The sequence below is a fragment of the Vombatus ursinus genome, unplaced genomic scaffold (genome assembly GCF_900497805.2).
Source record: "Vombatus ursinus unplaced genomic scaffold, bare-nosed wombat genome assembly UNPS02009994.1, whole genome shotgun sequence".
Taxonomy (NCBI): domain Eukaryota; kingdom Metazoa; phylum Chordata; class Mammalia; order Diprotodontia; family Vombatidae; genus Vombatus; species Vombatus ursinus.
Genome location: NW_020949772.1, coordinates 5,811,925 through 5,819,971, shown reverse-complemented (window position 1 = coordinate 5,819,971; position 8,047 = coordinate 5,811,925).

The following is an 8,047-nucleotide window of genomic DNA, read 5'->3' as shown; positions in this document are numbered from 1 at the left end:
CAAAAAAACAAGTCTAGTGAAACACAAGCTCTGGGAGATCCGCCTGAGCTCTGCTCAGCTGTCGTCTAAGGACTGTTTTAGCCAGGCCCAGAGACGGTTAGCCACTAGGTGGCTAGATTTAAGGGCCACAGAAACTCACCAGATTCCATCTTATGAAGGCCGTCTGTTCCTCTATCTATGTCAGGTCTCCACTGATGGATAGAGTTAGCAGATAGAGTGATGGATCCTCGAGTCAGGAAGACTTGAATTCAAATTCAGCCTCAGACATGTATTAGCTGTGTGACCCTGGGCAGGTCACTTAACCTCTGAATGTCTTTGCTTTGTCACCTGTATAATGGGAAATAATAATAGTCTCTAGCTCACACGGTTGTTGTGAGAATCAAACGAGATAATATTTGCCTGGCATATAGAAGGCACTTAATAAATGCTTGCTCCTTTCTTACCCCACTGGGTAGTTGTGAGGATAAAATGAGGCAACATACATAAAGTGTTTTGTAAGCCTCAAATAAGTGTATCAGTGTTAGCTGCAATGGAGTCATGAGCTTATTCCCAAAAAACTCAAAGCACTTTTGTGATACTGTTTAATCCTAGTAACTTTTCTCATCAACTAATACCATTCCTCCCCTAAGACATATATGGGAGAAAGTTATTCATAGCATAATATGAATATTATAAATAGGAGGCAGTTTGTACCAGGGAAGGCAAGGGGAAGTAAGTATTTATATAGCCCCTACTATGTGCCAGACACTGTGCTAAGCACTTTTACAAATATCATTTGATTCCCCAAACAACCCTGGAATGAAGATGCTATTACTATCCACATTTTACAGTTGGGGAAACTGAGGCAAACAGCGGTTAAGAGACTTGCCTAGGATCATGTAGCTTAGTAAGCATCTGAGTCTAATTTGAACCCAGACTCCAGGTCCAACGCTCTGTGCAGTGTAGCGCCACCTAGTGACCAGACAAGTCAAATCGCCTCAATCACCACTTCCTTGAGATCTGGTCAGAGGAAGACCAGGACACTGCGCTCAAGAGTCTCGAGGATAGCAGTACTCACCTCTAGACCACTAGTTCCGTGTTAGCCCAGCCCCCAGAATCATCAGCCAGGGAAGCACATCTATGGAGAAGGGACCAGCCATCCACATCAACTGCCAACCAGCTGCCCCCAAAATGGCAGGCAAGCCAGCCTCGCTGAAGCAACAGGTCACTCAGAGGGAGAGGCAGGGAGGGTCACCACCTCCCTTCAGACCCTGAGGAGGATGGCTCAGGACTGTGAAGCCAGGAGTCTTGGGAACAGCAGTGTTTTCCGGCCCACTGGCCCTTCTTTCAGCCCAGCCCCTGCAGCCGTAGTCATAAGGGGAAATCACGGTGGAGAAGGAGAAATCACCCTCTGTACCACCACCAACACTGACTGCTGACCTTTTGGCACCAATGGGCAGACAAGCCCAAGAACCCTAAGGGTGGCAGCATCCTTTGGGCGAGTAGTATTAACCTCAAATAGAAGCTGAGGCCGCTAAACTCTACATAAGGATCCATATTGACTTAGAAAACCACCTATTAGCATCATCTTTGTTGTATTGTATTTTTATGTATTTTGTTAAATATTTCGAAATTCATTCGAATCTGGTGGTAGTTCTTGCTTCCAAACCAGTTCCCACGCCCATTAACCTTTAAGAGGGAGTGACCACTTTCATTTGCTCTCTCTTCTTTCCATCTGCAAATCACGTCAAGACCCTTCAAGTCTATCCCTGAAGGGTTTGAGGGTAAGAGAACTAGTGTTTCTGCCTGCCCCAGGAGAAATTCTGTTGAATCATGAGTGCGTGGTAATAAAACTCAGCTGGGTGAATTGGGGCCCCTCACTGCCTTTCCCCGTTTTCCTTCTCTGCATATAGAATACTGAACCACAAACCTAAAATGACTTCAAATCCCAGCTCCATTACTGTGGCCCAGTCTCTTCACCTTTCTGGACTTCAGTTTCCTCCGCTGTAAAATGTGGGTGTTGGATTAGAATGAATGGTCTTCAAGCTGCCTTCCTGCCCTGCATCTATTGATTCCACAAACGTAGGCCAGTAGAGCACAAGCTATGGGAGGGCCTGCCAATGGACTGACTATGTGTCACCTGAGTCCCGACCTGGCCAAGTTCCTTGAGGCTCTTTGCTACATTTGGCCCTTAGGAGATGATTTAATTGGTTTTTTTTTTTTTATCTTTGCCACAGAAAACTCATCAAAATGATCCAACTAAGGCCCAGAGGAGTTTCCTAGGAACCTAGATTTGGAGCTGGAAGAGGACCTTAGTGAACATTGAGTCTACAGATGAGGAAACTGAGGCCCAGAGAGGTCAAGGACTTGCCCAGGGTCACACAGCTAGTCTGTGATGGGATTTGAATTTAGGGCTTCCTGACTCCAAACGAGTCCTGTAGCCACATTGCCTCTGAGTTTTGATTTTCATGGGCGGAAGTGGTCCTTGCCCTGACAGAATCATGGGTCACCGAGTATTGAAAATATTGGTGGGGATTGCAGTGTTCCATCAGTGTGCTCTGATCATATGAGAGAATATTTGTAAAGACACCTACCACGGTGCCTGGCACGTTGGTTCAGTTGGTGTTCAGTCATGTCTGACTCTTTGTGACCCCATTTTGGGTTTTCTTGGCAAAGATGCTGGAGTGGTTTGCCATTTCCTTCTCTAGCTCATTTTCCAGATGAGATACATAGTAAGCAATCTATAAATGCTTATTCCCTTCTCTTCCCCCCCCTCCCACCCCTGTGTATATGCTCAGCTACCCATCCAACAGCAGGCCAAAATCCCCAGTAGCACACCCAGTTCTGGAACACATCCAGTCTCCCCCCATTGCAGACAGCTGCCACCTAACCAGTGTAACTACATTTGCCAAATGTCATAGAGTTAGTCAGTGATAAAAAGCAGAATTTGGGGGGCAGCTAGGTGGCGCAGTGGATGGTGCACCGGCCCTGAAGTCAGGAGGACCCGAGTTCAAATCTGGCCTCAGACCAAACACTTAACACTTAACTAGCTGTGTGATCCTGGGCAAGTCGCTTAACCTCAATTGCCTAAAAAATTTTTAAAAAATTTTTAAAAAAAAGCAGAATTTGAATCTAGTTCTTCCAGAATTCTAATCTAGCACTCTCTCCCCGATGCTGTACTTTGAAAAGTAGCCACAGTCCCATTTTTTTCCAGTGTAAATATGTGTAGTAGAGAAGAAGTGCTAGGTTTGGAATCTGAGGTCCTGGGTTTGACTCCCCACTTTACCTTTCCTTGTCATTCTTGATTTTCATGGTTTCCCTCTGAGATTGTGTCCAGTTTTTCCTGTCTCCATGTTGTTTGTACACAGCTGTTTGCAGGTTGTCTCTCCTCTCCCATTTCAGGACACTTTGAGACCAGGGACTGTTTTTTGCCTTTCTTTGTATACCCAGCACTTAGTAGGTGCTTAATAAATGCTTATTGACTTGACTTGACCCATGTTATTTAAACCATTCTGGTCCTGAGTTTTCTCATCTAGAAAATAGAGTGGTTGGACTAGGTGGTGTGCAAGGTTCACAGCTCCACAGCCTTGGATTGGGTGATCTGCACAGTTTATATAAGCTCCAGCAGCAATGTTTCCCAAAATGGAGATCAGTTCAACCAGCCTATGATACCTACTATGTGTCAAGTGCCTTGCTACACAATGAAGATGCAAAGGCAAAAAAAGCCAAAAACTACCCCTGCCCTCGGTGAGGTTACATCCTAACAAGGGAAGACAACGCTGAACAGGGAGAGGGTCAGGGAGGAGCTTTACGGACAGGGAAATCATGGGGACGGTGATGGGAGCCAGAGAACAAGTGTCTGACAGGTGCTTTCCAAGAATGATTGTCATGTTATTTCTGCTTTCAGACCTGGAGTGGAAGGGGTGTGAAGGGAGGAATTAAGTGGGCATGGGTGCAGCTGCTGAGGATGAAGTGGGCAGGGAAAGAACATGGCAGGTCTGGGTCTGGGCAGGATAAACTTGAGGGTTGGAAATATGTTTTTGCCGAGAGAGGGAAACACAGAGAGAGACAGACAGAGAGAGAGAGATTTAACACAGGCAGAGACAGAGATGAGAGTATTTACAAAGCCGTTACTAAATGTGTGGCACTGCAGTCAGCCCTTGGAATACAAGTAGAAGCATCCTAGAAAATTTCTGCCCTCAGGGGGCTTTCATTCCAATGGGGAAGAGGACACATAGGGGAGCTGGAGGGGATGAGAGGAAGGATTATGCTTTCATTGATTTGGCTGAAGATGTCCAGGAAATGGCTGTGCTGTGGAGGTCTAGAATTAAGCAGGATTAGATGGAAGTTGGTCTATCAAAGGAAGGATTTTCTGGTGGGGAGTGATAGGGAGTGGGGGAAATCTCCGGTACTCTGCACAGTGCCTACTACATAGTAAGTATTTAATAAATGCTTGTTGACTAGCTGATGCACCGTTTTCGAAGTATATTTTCTTGTATTTCTGGAGCCAAACTTATTATAAGGGAAGACTTTGTGGAAAGGACTGGTGTGTTGGTTGGTTTTTCCAACGTATTTTCTTCTCTCATGTATCTTTGTTACAAGAGAAGGTTCACGGAGTACGGAAGGCTAGGAGAAGTATGTTAGGAAATTAATATGATATAGGCTGACTACATGGTGATTTGTTTTGGCCATGGCACCCTCTCCCCCAATAAAAATGGCCCTCAGCCTTCTGCAGCCCCCTTTCACTTCTGTAGTGATGGTGGAAGAATGGGGGGAAAGGTCAGAGGGTCCTAAGAATCACACAGACATCAATAAACTTTAATCTGACTGTTGGTATTCAAAATGTAAGGTTCTTGTCCAATGACCAATGATTAGCTGTATAGTTGGAGCAGCTAGTCATGTCAATCTTTAAATTCTTTCAGTAAGTTAAACCAGAAGGAAGGTGCCGCTAAAGGGAAGTATGGCTCCTTAGAAAGGTTAAAAAAAAAAGGAATTGGCAGAATCTTATCATGTGCCCAGAAGCAACAAGAAAAGGATCATTTTGTGGTACATTTGATCATCATGTACTGCAGCATTAAAGATAAGTTTTTCCAAAAAGACTCCAGGAAAATAATTGTAGCTTCTATGCCAATTCCAGTTGCTGAGGATGGAAGTGGTAGGGAAATTCTACCAAATACCTTGATAATATCGTCTATATCGAACCAGAACACAATCTGATACCCGAGTGACTTCAAAGACAAAATGGGGAATAGTGAGAAATATATGGGAAAGCATGATTCAGGAGGAAGGAAGGAGAGAGGCCGAAGAATGGCAGACTACACAGAAGTCTTGTGCCACTATATCATGAACGCTTTCTTTAAAAAATGATTTGCTAAACAAGGTGAGCACCAGGTAACACTGTAAAGAATGAAACAAATTACATTTTAATAATCAGGAAAAGATGTGTTATTCCTGAGTCATCTTTCTGTGTATAATCACCATTTACTCATAAGAAGTAAGATTAGAATTAGTGAAGAAGGAGGACGAGAAAGAGAAGAAGGAGAAGGAGGTGGAGGAGGAGGAGAAGAAGAAGAAGGAGAAGAAGAATAAAGGAGGAAGAGGAGGAGAAAAAGAAGATAGAGGAGGAAAGAAAGAATGATAATGAGGAAAAATATAGCATACAATTCCAACAACTTTAATTCTGAACTATTTAAACACGTAATTAAAGATAAAAAATGGGAAGTAGACAATAGAAATGACATTAACAGCAACTAAAATAATTTCATTCATAAGTTCAACTATCAATTAACTGACTGCCACAAGGAGACCAAAAAAAGATTGAAAGCCAAACAGAGAGAAATGGCTGCCAAAGGTGTTAAAATATAAAGTCCCTTGTAAACTGTTATAGAGAACGATGATGGACAGTTATGAGCAATATTGTCTCATAAAGTAAAGAGAACTGGAGGCTAAAACAGATTTAAAGACAGCATGGCAAGAAATCCAACTAAACAAAGTTATTCCAAGGGCATTCAGGGATGAAAATGTAAAGAGGATTACAAACAGAAAAAAAGTAGAAAAGATTTGCCAAAAAACCCCATTTTTATCAAATTATTTTTTTCCATCAAGAGCAATGGAATCATCACACATGGACTTTAACATCACAGTCTCCAATGTGTATATAGTTAGAAATGGGACTAATGGGGCAACGAGGTGGCGCAATGGATAGAGCTCAGGCCTTGGAGTCAGGAGGACCTGCGTTCAAATCTGGCTTCAGACACTTGATGCTTACTAGCTGTGTGACCCTGGGCAAATCACTTAACCCCAATTGCTTAAAAATTAAAAAAAAATTTTTTTTGATTAAAAAAAAAGAAATCTACTTATCTGCCATTTTCACTCACTGTTCCTAGTTTTGTCCTTTGGGACCAAGCAAAGCGAATGCTATCTCTCCTCTGTGACAGGCTTTTAAATATTTGACTATACATGACTATATATCATAATACTGGTTTTTTCTTTCTTCTATAAGCTTGCTGCTCCGATCACCCTCTGTCTTCATAATTTTCACTCTCTCCTTCTCCACAGTCTATAAATATGCCTAGATATTCTCATTCTTAGAAAGAAAAAAAGAACTCTCCCTGGGTATGGCACAGACTTGTGAACCCCTGCTACAGTGAGGCTGAATCTGATGGATCACGTGAGTTCTGAGCTGCTGTGGGTTAAGCTTATGAGGTGTCTGTGTTAAGTGTGACCCCAGTATGGTGAGCCTCTGGGACCAGGGTCCACTGGGCTTCCTAAGGAAGGGAAATCTGGCGGGGGTCAGAAGTAGAGGAGGTCAGAGCTCCTGTACCAATCAATATTGGCTCCAGGCTCGTGAGTGGCCGCTGCCCTTCTAGTCTGGGTGAAATAGGGAGACCCAGTCTCCAAAACCAGAACCTTTCCTTTGACTTTTACCATTCCTTGCACTGTTGTTCTCCCTTTTGCCAAACTCCTGGGAAAAGCTGCTTATGCTTACTGTGTCCACATTTTTACCTTGAACTCGCTTCTCAGTTCCTTGCCAAGTGGACTCTGGGGGCACTGCATGACTGAAATCCCTCTCTCCAAGGTTACTAGTGATCTCCTAACTGGTAAATTACTCCAATGGCTTTTTCTGGGTCCTTTGACCTCCCAGCAGCCTTTTATACTGTGGACATGCTCTCCTCCCTGGCTTTTTGTGATTCTTCTCTCTCCTAAGTTGTCTCCCATTAGAGTGTAGAGTGTGAGCTTTTCAAGTTTGTGGACTTTTTTTTTTTTTTTGCCTTTCCTTGTATTCCCAACGTTTAGCACAGGGTCTGGTGCACAGTAGGTGTTTAATAAATGCTCCCCCTATCTTTCCAGTCTTCTTATACCTTACTACCCTTCACCTACTCTGTGATCTAGTGACACTGGCCTCCTGGCTGTTCTTTGCACAACACTCCAAAACACACCACCTGCTTCTGTGTATTTTAACTGGCCTTCCCCCAGGCCTAGAATGCTCTTTTCTCCTCACCTCTGCCTTCAGGCTGCCCTGACTTCCTTTAAGTCCCGGATAACATCCCACCTTCTACAAGAGCTCCTTGAGAACAAGGATTTTTAATTTTGGCCTTTCTTTGTAAGCTCGGCACAGTGCCTGGCACATAGTAGGTCCTTCATAAACATTTATTGACTTGATTTGACCAAAGGGTAAATTCATTTATCATTAAGCTGCCAGGGAGAGCTGGAAACACGTCATGGGATGGTCCCAGGTCTCGTCTCTGTGCAGGCTCCAGTGCAGCCCCAGGACGATGCTCCCATCTTCTGCCTGCACACCTTTGCTTTCTGTCAGAGCACAGCTCAGACGCCACCTCCCTTTAAGGAAGTCTTTGCTGATGGCCCCTTATTTCTCTCACTGACGCTGCTTGCTGTTACTTTGTATCTACTCTATATTGTTCAGGTTGCCTCTAGGTGTGCGTGCTTTATGCTCTCGCAGAGCAGGTACAGTTTCCCATCTTTTCTTTGTATATATACTCGGCATCTGATACAAAGCCTGGCACACAGAAGGCGCTTAATAAATGCATTTGAGTTGTATTGCTCGTCA